This window comes from Lissotriton helveticus, chromosome 1_1 (assembly GCF_964261635.1).
Source record: "Lissotriton helveticus chromosome 1_1, aLisHel1.1, whole genome shotgun sequence".
Taxonomy (NCBI): Eukaryota; Metazoa; Chordata; class Amphibia; order Caudata; family Salamandridae; genus Lissotriton; species Lissotriton helveticus.
The window spans coordinates 1,050,689,596-1,050,706,501 of record NC_136057.1 but is presented as its reverse complement, the minus strand read 5'-3'; the positions used below and the strand labels follow the sequence as shown (position 1 = coordinate 1,050,706,501).

Below are 16,906 nucleotides of genomic sequence, written 5' to 3'. Positions count from 1 at the left end.
GAGAGAAACACAGCGGGGATAAGGTAAGGAGATACAATCCACGCATTTTCTTGAACATAAAACCAGTGAAGGACGGGCCCGTTTGCGCTGCGTCCCCTGGGTGTCGTGTTGTGGGCATGTAGGTAAGTAACCAGGAGAAATAGCGGAGGATTGCCCCTAAGACCGAGGCAAATTCCTCAGTGGCGCCTCCAGATTGCAACCCCAGCCCATTCCAAAGTGCCGCACCTCTCCAGCATTTAGGAGCAGAAGTGTAGGGCAGCTCGGTGTCTTGCGCGCCTGCTGCAGAGAACTGTGCGGGGTCGTTCTCCTTCCTTCAACCTAGTGTGGTAAAAATACCACCAAATATTAAACCGCCAAAAGACACAGTATAACCACCCTTGGCACTGACACTCATCGCTGCCCATGGCTCCAGGCTTGCGCCGGTGAGGCCTACCTGGTGATGCACCGCCAACCGGGACCGTCCTCCGCCTCCGTTCTCCCGCCGGCGCTGCCTCTAGCCTCGTGCGCTCCCGCTCCAGAGTGCAGGCCGCATCCTGTATCCTGCCTGCTGCCTGTCCACCGCCCTCCAGGAAAAGGACCTCTTCCTCCCTCCCCACCTCTTCCTCCCCCAGAGCTCGGACTGCACGGAGCGCCTCTTGGGCCGAGAGACTCTCGAGCTTCACTTCCAAGCGCCTGGAAGGCATTCGAGAGAGTTCTTGTGCTATACAAATCTGGGCTCTCAGTAATCCGTGGCAGAAGATAGCACTTCTGAACAGACTATTTTGGCGGTGATAAGATGACTTTAATACATGTCTATAGTAGAAAGTCCACCTGTCTTGTAAGAATTAATTTGTTTTCTATTCGATATTTTATTCATCATGCTATATACTGAAAGCAGAGGAAACGGGATTACGTCTACTGATTAAATGTAGCCACGACCTTAAATCAAAAGGCACCACAGACACTAATGGACAATTCCAAGATACAACTGGAATCAACAGGAATGTTTTTCACTAGTAAAATATATTTTCCAAAAGCCATCTGCGGCTAACTAGAGCAACCATGTGTTCGACGAAGGTAACACACTTCCCCTGCACTGGTCCCCTCTTTCTACCTCAGTTCTCCCCTCCACAGCAGAGTGCCCCCAAATGCAAGGTAAAATGCAGTGTCACGTTTGGCATGTGCACTGTCCTAGGCATTGCCAACAATGCACTTCTGTCAATGTGAATCTACAGCACTCCACTTTACTCTATGCCACTGTGCGATACTCCACTCCAGTCAACAACACTCAGCGTAACTCCCTCTATGCCGCTCCAACCCACTTTACTATGTTCAACTCTATGAAGCACTAGTCCGCTCTACTCCACTACTGCACTCTATGCAGCTCAAGTGTACACTACTCTATATTACTTCACTCTACCACAGTCAATGTCACTTCACTCTATTTTACTGTACTGCACTATCTCTATTCCACACCACTCTACACCACTGTAAACCACTCTGTGGCACTCCACTGTATTCCATTCTACAACACTTTCCAACTCTCTATAGCATGCCATTCCACTCCGCTGTCCGACACACCATCCACTCTACAACACTTTACTCCGCTGTATGCAATGCCACTCCACTCTACTATACTCCAGACCACTGTACTCTACAACATGCTATTTCACTGCATGCTCCGCCGCACCACTGGACTCCACTCTACTCCACTGCAAGACCCTTTACCCTTTACACTACACTGTATAACACTCTCCTACACTGTACTGTACGACACTCCACTTAAAGAGTATCCAGTTGACAACACTAGACTCTACGAAACAAAACAAAAATATACTATAATGTAATAAAAAAATAAAGGTTAAATCTTAGTTATAATTAGGAAAACAATATTTATTCTTTATATAGAGAAACCAACTTAAACTACACAAACATTAGAAATTCTAATAATATATCGTAAATGTATAATTTCAAGACCTTCAAAATATTTGCCTCACACACCTCCAAACACAGTGTATTGAACTCGGTAGCTGCACTACATTAACTGCAGCTAGCACTTTCTGCATGCACTGCTTATACCATTTCATATTGCATCACTTATACCATCTGAAATCATAGCTTTTACAACAACACCTAACATTGCAATTCACATAATTTGTTGGAACACAATACATGATAGAGTGGTGAGTTATAGTTAATGTACTGTGGCTACCAAGTTCAATACACTGTGTATGGAGGTGCATGAGTTATAGCTACAACTATAGCTGGTGAATGTAAGTGCTTTCTAAAATTCAAAATGTCACATTTTAACTGGCATTTTGATCAAATTATACTGTAATTTTAACTTTTTTGTTTTTGTTTTGTGAATTTATATATGCGTATGTGTATATATATATATATATATATATATATATATATATATATATATATATATATATATATATATATATATATATATATGTATATATATATATAAAAAAGCTTCGCCACCAACAGTTGTCTTCCATACACAAAACATGACGAAAAGCGGACCCAAGGTTCTTGGTGCCAATCAAGGTGCTTTATTTGTGCCCAGCAAGTCCGCCATAATGCGTTTCGACCCCCACTCGGGTCTTGATCACATGACGTATTGCGGAAAGAAAGGACGGCATTTAAAGTGCAAGTAACAGGAAATTACATCATAAAGTGCAAATGCATAGACACTGAAAAGTTACTTGAAGCAGCATTAACGTCTCCATACAAAGTGCAAAATTGTATGCATAATATAAACATTTACAGGCAATAAATATATAAATATATAAATATATAATACAAAGGTTAAAAAATTATTTCTTTTTAAAACACAGTGAATAAATAAATAAATAAAGCCCAATGAAGCAATTGATGTAATTCATCAGTACTCAGTTGATGACCTGAATTAGCTTAGCTTATATTGCTGATAAAGTGCCTTGCAGAATTTTGCCCAAGTGGGCCAATAGGCTATACTGTCAATCCTATCAATCCTGTATATTAAACCTTGCCTGTCCTAAAAAAGTGTAAAAAAGTGTCAACATATTTTTTTAATAAACCTAATTAAAAAAAAGTGCATGTTATTTTTCTTGAAAAAATCATCTTCTATACACATTGAAAAGAGGAGAACCCTTAAAAATCCTGTTTCCTATTGTTACACCCTTTATACCCCAACACAGTCATGTCCCTATAAAATATAACTTTAGAACCATATGGCAACTAAAAGGGACTTAAAGGCAGGTGTATAGGTCCTCGCTATCATTCAACACAGCCGGGTTCTTGGTATCGAATTCCAATATATGCCGTGTCTCCAGGAGGCGCATCTTAGCCTCTCGATCACCTCCACGCTTGAGTGGTAACACTGTATCGATAACAAAATATTGGAGATGGCTGGGGTTCCCTTCATGTCTGTGCTCGAAATGCCTGGCGACAGGGTAGGCCTGATCTTTGCTCGTAATGGCCTAATGTGCTGGAGTATCTGCTTGTGGGCAGGTAACCTGGTACTGCCAACGTACCTGAACCCACACTGACACTCCAGCACATAGACTGCATATTCCGTCTTGCATGTCAATCTCTTCGTAATCAAGATGGGTTCAGTTTTGAAAGGACTGACATAATGGGTTTTATTACACCCAAATTTGAATGCTTTACAGTTAGGACACTTCCTGAATCCCTTACTCAACGCCATCCAAGTAGTGGGAATAGACACTTCAGGGCTGCTACTCACCAATTAGGTGCCCATAGAAAGGACTTTCTGTATTTAAGTGCCGATTTACTGGCAACTAGGTTCCCAATCACTGGGTCTCCCTTTACCAAGTTCCAATTCCTATAGAATATCTTCCTACGTTCTTGGTGCTGTCTACTGAATTCCTGATGAAACTCCTATTAGCAGTTGTCCCCCTGCGCACACCGTAAAGAAACCACGATGTGTGGTTTAATAAAGTTTTTAATCAAGGATTGCAAACAAAAAAGTTCAATTGCTTGAAGTCTTTTTAATGACTTGTTTTCATCTTCAACGTGTGTTTCAAATCATCACAAGGATGGTAATCCAAAGGTAATTAAATAATAAATGCATCATTCATCATTCAGTCCGAATGCATTTCAGGCATGTCATCTGCCCTTCGTCAGGGAAAAATTCTGTAAACAAAAGAGTATACGGTATGAGTAAGGAAAGAGTCCCAGTGCGTCTTAAAATCACTAAGAAAACTACTTGTAGTGGAATATTCAGTAAAACATGCAAATAATCATGCACGTTGTGTATACAGATAGATAATCAGGGAAGAGTATGAGCATAGTAAAGCCCATGGTGAATACAAAAATGGTAGAACATTCTACTGAATTTGAAGGTGATCGCGTGATATTATTGTGAACAGGTTGACATGCAGTGAAAAGTGAAGATTACAAACGTACGTCAGTTTAGGAAAAGTGCATGCAAGCAGTTAAATAATGGCAGGCGGCCGTGAGCAAAGTGAAACGATGTTACAATCAGTGCGAAATGCATTGTGCACAGAACATACGGTTGGATTGAAAGTAGCGTGATTCGTTTGCCGTCACTGGCCATTGCTGTAAACAACGAGAGTGCAAATATAGAAAATAGTCAGTTGCACGAATCTACGTGACTGCGTATATACTGGTCCCCATGAGTGGAGGTACTTAATTAAAAGTGCCACGGACAACGAGTGATCCCGAGCGGGTAACGATACATTGCTTCCGGGTGAGCGCAGACGGAAAGTCTGCTCGGTAAATAAAGTTAAAACGCCAGCATGCAATGCGAGTGGTGTTGAGATAGAAGGAGGACAAGATTCGTGTGGGTGAGCCGCCATATTGAAGAGATGTAAAAGGAGAGAAACTAATGACGATAAATAGAAAAATTGTCAAGGACTAAAAAGGTCCAAAGAGAATAGTCACTCAATAAAGTAAATAATGTCAAGTACATATAGAGGTCCATATAAGACAAATAGAATTAAAGGTAACAAAGAAATTCCATTCTATCATTGAGTCCTGTAGGTTGCATTGTGCAGAGATAACGTATCCAGAAGTTCTCTCTTTGAAGCAGTCTGTTTTTGTTGTTGATCCCATCAGTGAGTGCCACATTTTCAAGAACAGTAAATTGTAATTGTGATACGTTGTGTCTTTTCTCAACGAAATGGGTGGCTACGGTGGATTTGAGGTTGTGAGTTCTGATGTTACTTTTGTGTTATAGGACACAGGTTCTGATTTTGCGTTCTGTGTGGCCCACGTAGCAGAGGCCACAGGGACATTTGAGGAGATAAATGACATTGGATGTGTTGCAAGTGGCATTAACTTTCAGTTTGATGGTGGTTCCTTTCATTGGGTGATGGATAGAGTTTCCTTTTATTACAGTGTTGCAATTTCTGCAATTATAACATGGTACCAGTCCTTTGTAACAGGTAATTTTGGTTGCTGTGGTTGGTCGAGTAATGAGATCCTTGAGATTGGGTCCTCTGGTGTATGCAAAGATAGGGGTTTGTTCGAAAAGTCCTCTGAAATCTGGTTCTCTACTGAGAAGTGGCCAATGTTTAAGAATGATGTTCCGATATTTGTTACTCATAGTGGAATGTTTTGAAACCACTGTCATGCGTTTGTTATCTTGTTTTGATTTCTTTGACAGAAGGTCTTTTCTGGTAGTGGAATCACATCTGTTTTTGTCAGTTTCTAAAATTTGCAGAGGATATCCGCGTGCAGTAAATCTCTTGCACATGCTGTCAATTTCCTTTTTGCATTCTGAGGGCTCTGAAACAATCCGTTTAACTCTAAGTAGTTGAGATAGAGGTATGTAAAATACTGTTGCGGTCAGTGGTTTTTCGGTAGAGTATAGTGGTGAATTTGCCATGTTGCAGTTGTACATGTACATCCAGGAAGTTGATAGATAGTTGATCATATTCCCACGTGAATTGTATCCGGTCGTTAATGGTGTTTAATTGTTGAAGAAATGCAAGAAGATTGTCCGCTGGTCCAGACCATAATATGAAGATATCATCTATGTATCTCAGAAAGATTTTTCCATGTTGTAGCCATAGTTGTGGGTTGAGGATGTTCTGTTGTTCAAAATGGTGCATGAAAAGATTGGCATATACAGGCGCTGCACAATTGCCCATCGAAGTACCGTTTAACTGTAAATACCATGTGTCTTGCCATGTAAAGTAACTCTGATAAAGGGTAAAGATGAGAAGCTCCATTAGAAATAACTGTAGATTCGATTCCATTTCAGAGTTCAGTAACACATTTTCAACGGCATCTATGCCAAGATTGTGAGGAATAGAAGTATATAGGGTTTTAACGTCTACTGCACAGAGCCATAATTCTTCATTTGGGGTGAATTGAAGGTTGTACATTTTAGTCAAGAAGTCAGTTGTATCTCTGATGTACGTTGAGGTTTTGGCAACAAAAGGTTGAAGATGTTTAGCAAGAAACTTGCCAATGGGCTCATGGATGCTACCCTTCGTGGAAACGATTGGCCTAAATGGAGGATTAGAGAGACTGCTTCAAAGAGAGATACGTTATCTCTGCACAATGCAACCTACAGTACTCAATGATAGAATGGAATTTCTTTGATACCTTTAATTCTATTTGTCTTATATGGACCTCTATATGTACTTGACAATATTTACTTTATTGAGTGACTATTCTCTTTGGACCTTTTTAGTCCTTGACAATATTTCTATTTATCGTCATTAGTTTCTCTCCTTTTACACCTCTTCAATATGGCGGCTCACCCACACGAATCTTGTCCTCCTTCTATCTCAACACCACTCGCATTGCACGCTGGTGTTTTAACTTTATTTACCGAGCAGACTTCCCGTCTGCGCACACCCGGAAGCAATGTATCGTTACCCGCTCGGGATCACTCGTTGTCCGTGGCACTTTTAAGTAAGTACCTCCACTCATGGGGACCGGTATATACGCAGTCACGTAGCTTCGTGCAACTGACTATTTTCTATATTTGCACTCTCGTTGTTTACAGCATTGGCCAGTGACGGCGAACGAATCACGCTACTTTCAATCCAACCGTATGTTCTTTGCACAATCCATTTTGCACTGATTGTAACATCGTTTCACTTTGCTCACGGCCGCCTGCCATTATATAACTGCTTGCATGCACTTTTCCTAATCTGACGTACGTTTGTAATCTTCACTTTTCACTGCATGTCAACCTGTTCACAATAATATCACGCGATCACCTTCAAATTCAGTAGAATGTTCTACCATTTTTGTATTCACCATGGGCTTTGCTATGCTCATACTCTTCCATGATTATCTATCTGTATACACAAAGTGCATGCTTATTTGCATGTTTTAGTGAACATTCCACTACAAGTAGTTTTCTTAGTGATTCTAAGACGCACTGGGACTCTTTCCTTGCTCAGACCGTATACTCTTTTGTTTACAGAATTTTCCCCTGACGAAGGGCAGATGACATGCCCGAAATGCATTGGGACTGAATGATGAATGATGCATTTATTATTTAATTACCTTTGGATTACCATCCTTGGATGATTTGAAACACACGTTGAAGATGAAAACAAGTCATTAAAAAGACTTCAAGCAATTGAACTTTTTTTTTGCAATCCTTGATTAAAAACTTTATTAAACCACACATCGTGGTTTCTTTACGCTGTGCGCAGGGGGACAACTGCTAATAGGAGTTGCATCAGTAATTCTTACATAACGCTTTTGGCACAGAAAGCGAAGCCCCAGCAGCACGCGACAATTGAACAGTGTTCTTCTCTACAACATAGCGGTGTGTGTCTCCCTCCACAAATCCATTCGCTGTCTACTGAATGTCAAAATGATGCTGGATTGTACATTAGGTGTTACAGCGGCTTCAACCGACTGTTTAGCTTTTGCAATCAGTGCATCTTGTCTAAACAGTCTTCTTGCTCTCATAATAGCACTGTGAAGCATGTTATGTGCATACTCTCTGGCCAAAAACCGCAACCTACTGGCTTCCTGCGCTAACTCACATTCTGAATCAGAACTGCATATCGGCCTGATACACAGCATCTCACCATAAGGGATGATGCGTATCAGGTGGTGCGGATGGTGACTTGTTGCATGCTGAACTGTGTTGCCAGCGGTCGGTTTCCTATACAATCTAGTGGCTAGGCAATTATTTTCTACATATACCTCAACATCTAAAAAGCAGATTGATCTAGCATTGATAGTTGATGTGAACTGTAAGTTTAAGCAATTGCTATTAAGCTCATCAACAAATTAGTTTGCACTAGTTTCTGAACCCCTCCAAATTAAGAATAAATCATCAATGTACCTAAGGTATACTATGACATGCTGTTCCCTAGTCGCTCTGTGTTGTCCCATCAGGACCTGCTCCTCCCACAGCCCCATGTGCAAACATGCGTAGCTGGGGGAGAAGCAGGCCCCCATTGCGACTCCCCTAATCTGATGATATACTTGATTATTAAAGAAGAAGACATTTTGTTCCAAGCATATCTGTACCATAGTTAACAACATCTTATTGTGTGATGAAAAATTCATAGGGCGCCGGTTCAGATAGTGCTCCACTGCTGTTAGACCATCACGGTGCTTGATAGATGTATATAGAGAAGCTACATCAAGAGTCATTAAAAACAAGTCGGAACTCCATGCCACATGCTCAATTTTGCGTAAAAAGTCTGAAGTGTCCTGTACATACAATGTCAACCCCTTAACCCAATCTTGCAGAAAATAATCAATATATTTGGAAGTATTCTCCATTGAACTGTTTATGGCAGAAATAATTGGTCTCCCTGGGGGTTTTTCAATGCATTTGTGAACTTTTGCTATCAAATAAAAAGTGGGGATGACAGGGTGTTCTTGTTTGAAAAACGATATTCTTCATCAGATATCAAACCCCCACTTTTCCAGCCAGTAATTTCAAATACTGGTCGTTCCATGCTGCTTTTACTAGCTGGATGTTACTCTTTTTATAACATGCCGGGTCCGCAAGTTGAAGTTCAGCTTCCTCCATGTAAAGCTGACGCGTACTATGCAGCTCTTCTTTCCTCGTTTTATCTCCAAATTGCTCTTCTCTCTGGTGAGTGTTTGATTGGGAGATATCCGATGTTTCTGTTCTTGAGTGGTGTCTTAAAGGTGCACATAAAATGAGGAAAGAAGAGCTGCATAATACGAACCATTACTGGAATTGGCTGATAATATTGAACATTTGCACAAAAGCTCACTAGAGTGCCATGAACTGTTTGGACATTAAAGGACAAAAAGCATACACTGCCTAATAAAGGACAAAATATAACATGTTTTTAAAACACAAAGTTAAGAGCACATTGTTAACACTGAGAAACTTGTAGTTACAAGTTCTGTAGAAATAATTCACTACATTCAACACAATGCACTGCAACATAATACAGGAAGTAACTGTGTGCCTATTGAAATAAAAGATGCCCTTTTCTTTGTAACCACATCCCGTGAACAAGCCTTATGTGAAGGCGAAACGCGTTGGGCATGTGAATAAAACCGCCACAACTCCTGCTGACAAGTGTGTGCGTTTCACCTTTTTTGCCGCGAGGCAGAATATTGTTCTGATTTTCACCGGGGTGACCCTGCCGGTTGAAGCGTACCGCCCCATCAAAGAGCGCCGGCGTCTACACGTTCTGGGTCACATTGTTGCAAGATATATATATGTGTATGTATATATATATATAATATATATATATATATATATATATATATATATATATATATATATTATATATATATATGTATATATATATATATATATTTGAAAAAAACAAGGATAAAGTAACGTTATAGTTAGGTGAAATGCTCACTAACACTGTAATGTTTTAAACTAAAAAAACAAATCCTCCTGTTATAGTTATAGTTAGCTCAAGTAACTATAACTATTGCCCTAAGGAAATTGTAACACGTGCCCGTGCCATGCTGAGTTTTCTCATCAATAATTTCATTGCAACTGTTGCAGTGATATTATCAATGATGTCCCAAAAAGGGATTTTGATTTCTCTAAACAGACCACGGGGGTCAGTCTAAAGTTCGTCACTTTTCACCATCATTGCTCATATGGTGGACACGGGCAGGGAATAGCAACGCTATGGCAGACCACCAGCTACGCCTCCGCCAACCCATCAGTGATTCCACCTCTAAATGGGGCATGGTCACCACAGCTTTGCCAGGATGAGCAGACCGCTGCTTCAGGGTGGCAGTCCTCATGCCCTGCCAAGCTCCCAGTGAATCACTTTGTTTACTTTTGAATGTGTGTACGTGTCCGAGTTTGTGTTGGGCCTACATACTGGTTATATGACGAGTGCGCATTCAGACTTGTTTGTCTGTGTGTGTGTGTGACAAAATGAGCTATTGTGCACATCCGGCTATCTGTGTGCGTGCGCACGTGCAAAAAGGAGTTTTTGTCTGTGTGATTTGGAATCAGGGCACAAGTTCTAAAAAAAGAAGTGGGGGGACGCTGTCACCGGAAGTGACGTCACAACAGGAAGTGACGTCATGAAAGATGGTTTGCACCATCAGGCTCATTGCCTCCCCTCGCTCACCCGTTAGATGTGATTGCATCTGAGAAGACAGCGCGTGAGCAGCCTGCTGAGTGAGCTCCGATTTCGTCCCTGAGAGGCCAAAGAGTGAAGTCCAGCTGTTTGGCAGGGGGGACGGCGTCCACCCGGTAAAATAAGTGGGGGAACGCTGTCCACATGCATGGTACCCCGACTGGAGCCCTGTTTAGAGTACTTGTGCTCACTAGCTCCTTTGTATGCCGAACCCCTGTGTGTTTTCTTCCATGTTTACACACCACAACTATATGTGTTTGTGGGTACATAAATAAGTAGGTGTCATGTTAGTCGAATAGTGGCAGAGTTGTTTACTTGTGTGTGCTTCCGCGCGCTCGCCCTTCTGCTCGGTTGAGTATGCCATGTATCCCTGGCTGCATGTTTTTTTGTCTCTGGTTAGTATGTGTAACTGTACTCCTATTTTAGGCATGCATGGGTGTTGGTGGCCTCTGCCTCAGCGTTTCCGTGTGTGTGTGTGGTGTGTAAGTGTCTTTGTGTCTGCACGGCCCTTCTCAGCTGCAGGAATGTTAACGGCCAGGACAGGATGTGACGGATCCCAGTATCTGGAAGGAGAGGAAACACCTTACGCCAGCTCGGATTGAAACTTCCTCTCCCTGTGCACAGTTTTGGACGATGAGTCAGAGCCCCTACCCACTACACCCTGTTTCCGATACAGTGTTTTCCACCCTCACGCCCCTCCCACAGAGGCTCCCCGACACCACCTACCAGGGTGCCCCGTGGCCCCGAATCACAGGATGCCACTGGTCTGGTACCCGCACTGTACCCAGCTGCCATCCACGCTGCACTGCTGAGGGTGGGTGGGGGCTGCAGGTGGAGTGAAAGGTGGAGGGGAGCTTCATATCAATAACAAACAGCTTGACTGCCTGTCAGTGGGTTTATTTTGGGCTCTATGTTTGACTAAACATTGCATAATGCTACAAAATAGCCCACAGAGCGTGGCACGAGGAAGACAGACTTCCATGGCATTATCTGATGTTAAATAGAACTGGACATTTGTTTCTTAACGTGCTGTTCATGTTATGTGACTTGTAGCAACAGAGGTTCTGCACACTTTCTGTATGTGCACGTGTGTGGGGGTAATTGTCTTTTTAGTTTCTTTGCACACTTAAATATGTTGTGTGTATTTTAATATGTTTGTAAGTGAGCAGGCAAATAGTTGTTATACAAATAGTGTATGCAGGGCTTAAGTGGGATAAAAAAAACTGGGGGTGTCATTCAAAGGGGCGTGGCCTATGTAATTAAGGGCGTGGCTTAACACCACATAAGCCAAAAATTTGTAATTAGCATAGTGTGCCGCCTGACTTGTATTTTGCTGTCTCGGTCATTGCATCCAGATAGATGATACAACAAGTAACATCATACCTACAAGTCAGGACTATTGGCTTTGCCAATGGCTGTTCCTAACTGCAAAAGAGAGAAGGGAAATCATGAGAGAAAATTGCTCTCTTTAAATGATTTCCCTTCCTGCTACAATGCAGCTCACCTGCAATGACGTCATGCCTTGACCTCCACCACTCAGTAGTGAGCACAATGAGCATGGACACATCGATGTGCATGTTTTTACTGCAGTTCAAGAAAAAAAAATGAAAACGGACTACTTTAGTGAGGCCCGAAAATAGATCCCGATAGAGACCTGTTTCGAGGCCCCTGAAAATAACTGCCGGTGCTCAGACCCGGACAGACCCGGCCCACTTAAAGCCCCGAGTGTATGCACACTTTTACACTCGTCCCACGCTGTTGAGATTGAAGGGGGCAGAGAAGGGTAGAATGTGGCATAGAGAGTCTCCTAGGATTAGGCAAGAAGCTGGCACTATAGAGCACTAGGATTTAAGGGTTGGCAAAGCATCCCAAAAAGTAAAGTAATATTCCACAGAAAGGGAGGATGGTTGTAGAGGGGCCGATGTCCCTTGACATTATCTCCTTCAAAATATCACATGGCTTAGTTTGATGCAGAAGGGCCCTCCCACTTCCTTGTTTGTGAGGACATGATTGTCTTAGCCTTACACACAAGGAGATACCCAATATATTTAATAATTCATCTATGTGATGTATTCATTAGGCCCATACTACACATTTTCCAATACATTGAATACAATCTCTGCAATCTCAGTAGTAACAAGAAGCTGTCTCCAGCTGTAAAATGAATGGGAACTCACCAAGCAACAAGAAACGTTTTATGAGCTTTTATAAATCTCAACAAATCCAACTTTTATTTTAAACTAGCAGCCCATCCCGACCTTGTCCGGGAGCAATCAGGATTCCCCGACCACCGCCTGCCCCGACATTGTCCAGCATTTCGGGACCCCCGCTCGCCCCGTCCCCCGCCTGTCCCGACCCCCACCTGCCCCGACATTGTCCCCCGGAGCCTTAAAAAGGCGACTTATGATAGTCACAGCAGTTCACTATAAGGTAAAACCGTCTCACTGTATTGCAGCTATTACTCCAGCCTTCGCCTGGAAATAACCATTTCCATGTGTTTAGAGTGGGGATAAACCGAACCAGATTTCCTGGCTTTCCTTCGGGCTGCTTGCTTTCCCCGTCCCCGCCCGCCCCGTCCCCCGCCTGCCCCGACCCCCGCCTGCACCGACATTGTCCCCCGGAGCCTTAAAAATGCAACATATGATAGTCACAGCAGTGCGCTTCGGGCTGTCTGCTTTCCCCGTCCACATGAAAAGTACCACGAAAAGAGGGCACATTTAAACACGGCTCTGAGGTTGACTGATCACTTTCGCCTGTGGGGTCTCTTTGAGCGGGGTTTACCCTTGACGGAGCTCGGCGTGCCGAGATTCCAGCATGGTAACATAATGCCCGCGTGTCAACCTAATGACCCTTAAAGCTGAAACGCTGAAACGCTGACGCTCTGCAGTTAAACTTCCTGAGCTGTTATGAGCGTGATAGTGGTAGTTTGGAGCCTTACATCACCCCGTCCCCCGCCTGCCCCGACCCCCGCTGCCTTACCTCAGCCGCCGCTCCTCAGGCCACCGCTCCTCTCCGCTCGTCACCGCTCCTCCCCCGTGCCATGTCCGCCACTCCTGGACGCCGCTCCTCCCTGTGCTCCTGATGTCAGCACGCAGGTCGCGGCCGGCGCTACTTCGAGGGGACTACTTTTTTATAATGTCAATTTTTTAAATATAACGTACTTTTTAACTTTATATAGCCTATGTCCATCTGTACACCCTGAGGATTCCAACGATGTATCGGGTGTGTGGATTGGCGCTGTGGTTCCCGAGTTTACCCGCCACAAAGCCTCAAAGTTCTTCCTTTATAATAGTAGTATAGATTTACTGGTAGTGAGTTACAAATCTCAGCCCCCAGCTCTCCAGACCACTGATCCTTCAACAGAGCCGGATTCTTTTTACAGACCGAAGCATCTATGTAAGTTCATGATCTTAATGAATCCGATGGTCTATAAGGAACAATTTTATTCTAGAGATAGCATAGTGTTTTCCATTCAAACACCTACATACTGTGAAAAGAAATTCAAACAAGACACGTTCAGCCACAGGCTACCCATTAAGCCACACAGTATGCTCTCATGTCTTACATATGAGGAAACGATCTTCTTCAGCCTTCCATGTGAGGAGGTGCTCACCCATGGCCTTACATGTGTGGAGAACATCTTCCACACACCTTTACTTGAGGAGAGAGTCTATCATGGTTTACAAAATAAATACAATCTTAGATTGTCCTACACACAAAGGTTGGGTCGCCGTTTGCCTTGCAGGTGACGACCAGGTTGCCTGTGACCCTAAATGTCAGAATAAGAGGTCCACTTGCCTCACATGTGAGCATAAGATTGTGTATGCCCGTAGATGCGAGAATCGATCTCCAACTGCAGTGCATGTGAGGATTAGATTGCCTATAGCCTTGCCTGTGAGGATACACACTCCCAGTGAGTTAACACAAGATGACAAGCCTTCATGACATTACATGTGAAAAAAGGTCTCCAATTACCTTTTCTCCATGTCATCCCTATATTATCCTACTTCTATTATTCAACCTTTTTAGGTCTGGTGCCATAATTGTAATATTTTCTGCATGGTAGTATTTTTGTTCCAATTATTAGTGCCCCAGCAAAGATGCTTTTTTTTTCTCTTTCAGGCATTACACCGATTAAAGGTAGTGGAAGGGATTGTCTCGGTCTGGTGTGTATCCCCACCACAAAATGATCTCGAATTTACCAGTGCTATTAACCTTTCATGATATAACTAGTGCTTCCCACACTTTGACATCTTATGGCACATATGAGACATACACAACACGTATGGTATTGTGAATTCTACTTAGGATCAATTTCTCAGTAATTCAGCCTTTTGTCGTTCTCTTCCACTCTATTTCCCTTTTATTCCCTTTTTGCTCACACATATTTAACCCACCTTGCCAATTTCTGTCTTCCTTTTTGATTGGCATGGCATTTTTCTTGTTTTTGGTCTGCTACTTTCCACACTGCCTCGCCTAGAGCCATGTGCTTCCATAAATACAATATCTGGAATGCTCCGTCCAATATTGCGTATACTTATTCACTCGTACTGGAACAATTCCCAGAGTGGGGGTGCAGCCATTGATGTTACATCACAAAAGTCACAGGGATAATGAAAAATCCAAGTATTACTCTCAACAAGTGTTGCATACGAGTCATGCGCATTCAGTGCAAGAGTGGTATGTAAACAATAAGTGTATGGTGGTGCATGTTGGTGCACTGCCCCGATAATATGAGTAAGGCATAGCGTGGTAATGCACTGCAATTTACAAGGAGCACGTTTTCGTTGAAATGGCCTTTCTGAAGGGCCACTAAACGTGTATCAGACAAACTTTCTTACAGCTTAACACATATTGAGTACAAACGATAACCTGTGGAAATCGGCTGCCAGCCAGGGGCGGCTCTAGGCTCATGGCGGCCCTTGGCAGGGAGCGGAGGTTGGGGGCCCCGGAAGAGGAGGCCCGGGCGGGGCGGAGCGCGGAAGCCAGTGAAGGGGGGGGAGGTCAGGGTGTTTGGAAGTGGAACAGAGCCGGAGGCTGCCAAATCCCTGCCAGGGGCCACCACGCTAAAATGTATCCATCCTCAGAGGATTATTATATTAAGGATATATATTGGCGTGGTGGCCCCTGGGTTTTGGTGGCCCTGTGCAGGTGCACAGCTTGCACATGCCTAAGGCCGCCCCTGTGCCAGCACATATTTAACATTTGCACTTTACACAAACAGAGTCAAGTTTGTGTTGATCCTTTTAAAATCTTTATTTTCATTGCACTTCAGAATTACTAAACTACCCAACATGCCTCATTTCTTTATTGCTGATATATTTTAAATGATGTGAATAGTTGATTTATAACTCTTTAAATTGTATTGTGTGTTGGAAAACATCTGACATCCCATGGCCTTTCCTTTCAAGTTCTCTGTACTCCAGGAAGATTGTCACTCGGATAACATTATCATTTCCCTTAACTTGCAGCTTGAGAAAGGAAAAGTAAAAAACAATCTCCAAGTTAACAAGCATTTACAATGCAACGGTCTCGCCTTTGCCAAAGTTAGAGCTATTGGCATTGTAAATGACAAAATTTTTATTTATGTGTTGGTTTTGAAAACAGATAAATAAATGGCATTGTCATTTACAATGTCAATAGCTTAATCTCTCCCAAATGCGATACCCATTGCATTTGCACCCACTCTCACATCCACAGAGAGCCCCCCCCACACACACACAGCCACACACAGCCACACACACACACACACACCCACACAGAGAGCCACACTCACACACAGAGCCCCATACACACACAGAGCTCTTATCGCAAGCGCCCCGGTAACTGTTAAACTATCCGCAAACTTTCTTTTTCACAATTTCGAGATGACATATTTTCTTCTAATTAAGCTTCCAATACCAGTTTTTGCACGTGCAGGTCCGTCCTGTTAAAAACTTGAAGAATTTGAACTGACCAGACAGTGTAGAAATCGAAATATCGGCCATGATGTATCAAAGGATTGTACCCATTCTGTGTCTATAGGAAAATGTGTTAGCAAATAGAAGTCACTGCTTGGTAATACCAGTCACAGAGGCCATTTCTCTGTTATTCCCCATTTCCATTGGGTAAACATAGAAATGGCAGGAATGATTGCCTGGATAAATAAAGTCACCATCTAGTAAGGGTATTTCTTCTAGGTGGGATTGTAACAGATTCTAGCAGCACACTTGTAATATGGGGGCTCCCAAGCCCTCTATAGCAGGCCCTAGAGGAACAGGGTCAGGTTACTAACCCTGGACTCTCAACATTAGACATCAGTGCTCTCAGGGGCTAGTCTAACCTGCTCAATTGAAGCAAACCAAGACTACAACACCCAGAATGCTTTA

The 16,906-nt window shown here is 42.9% G+C and overlaps 1 protein-coding gene across 1 annotated transcript in view; it reads right to left on the bottom strand.

The window, feature by feature from the left end:
* SHANK3 (SH3 and multiple ankyrin repeat domains 3) overlaps positions 1-521 on the bottom strand; it is a 2,381,185-nt gene extending 2,380,664 nt beyond the window's left edge. Inside the window, exon 1 of the mRNA XM_078677930.1 lies at positions 434-521. The gene's annotated coding sequence lies outside the window, so the exon portion shown is untranslated. The remainder of the gene's footprint in view (positions 1-433) is intronic.
* Between the last annotated feature and the right edge of the window lie 16,385 nt (positions 522-16,906).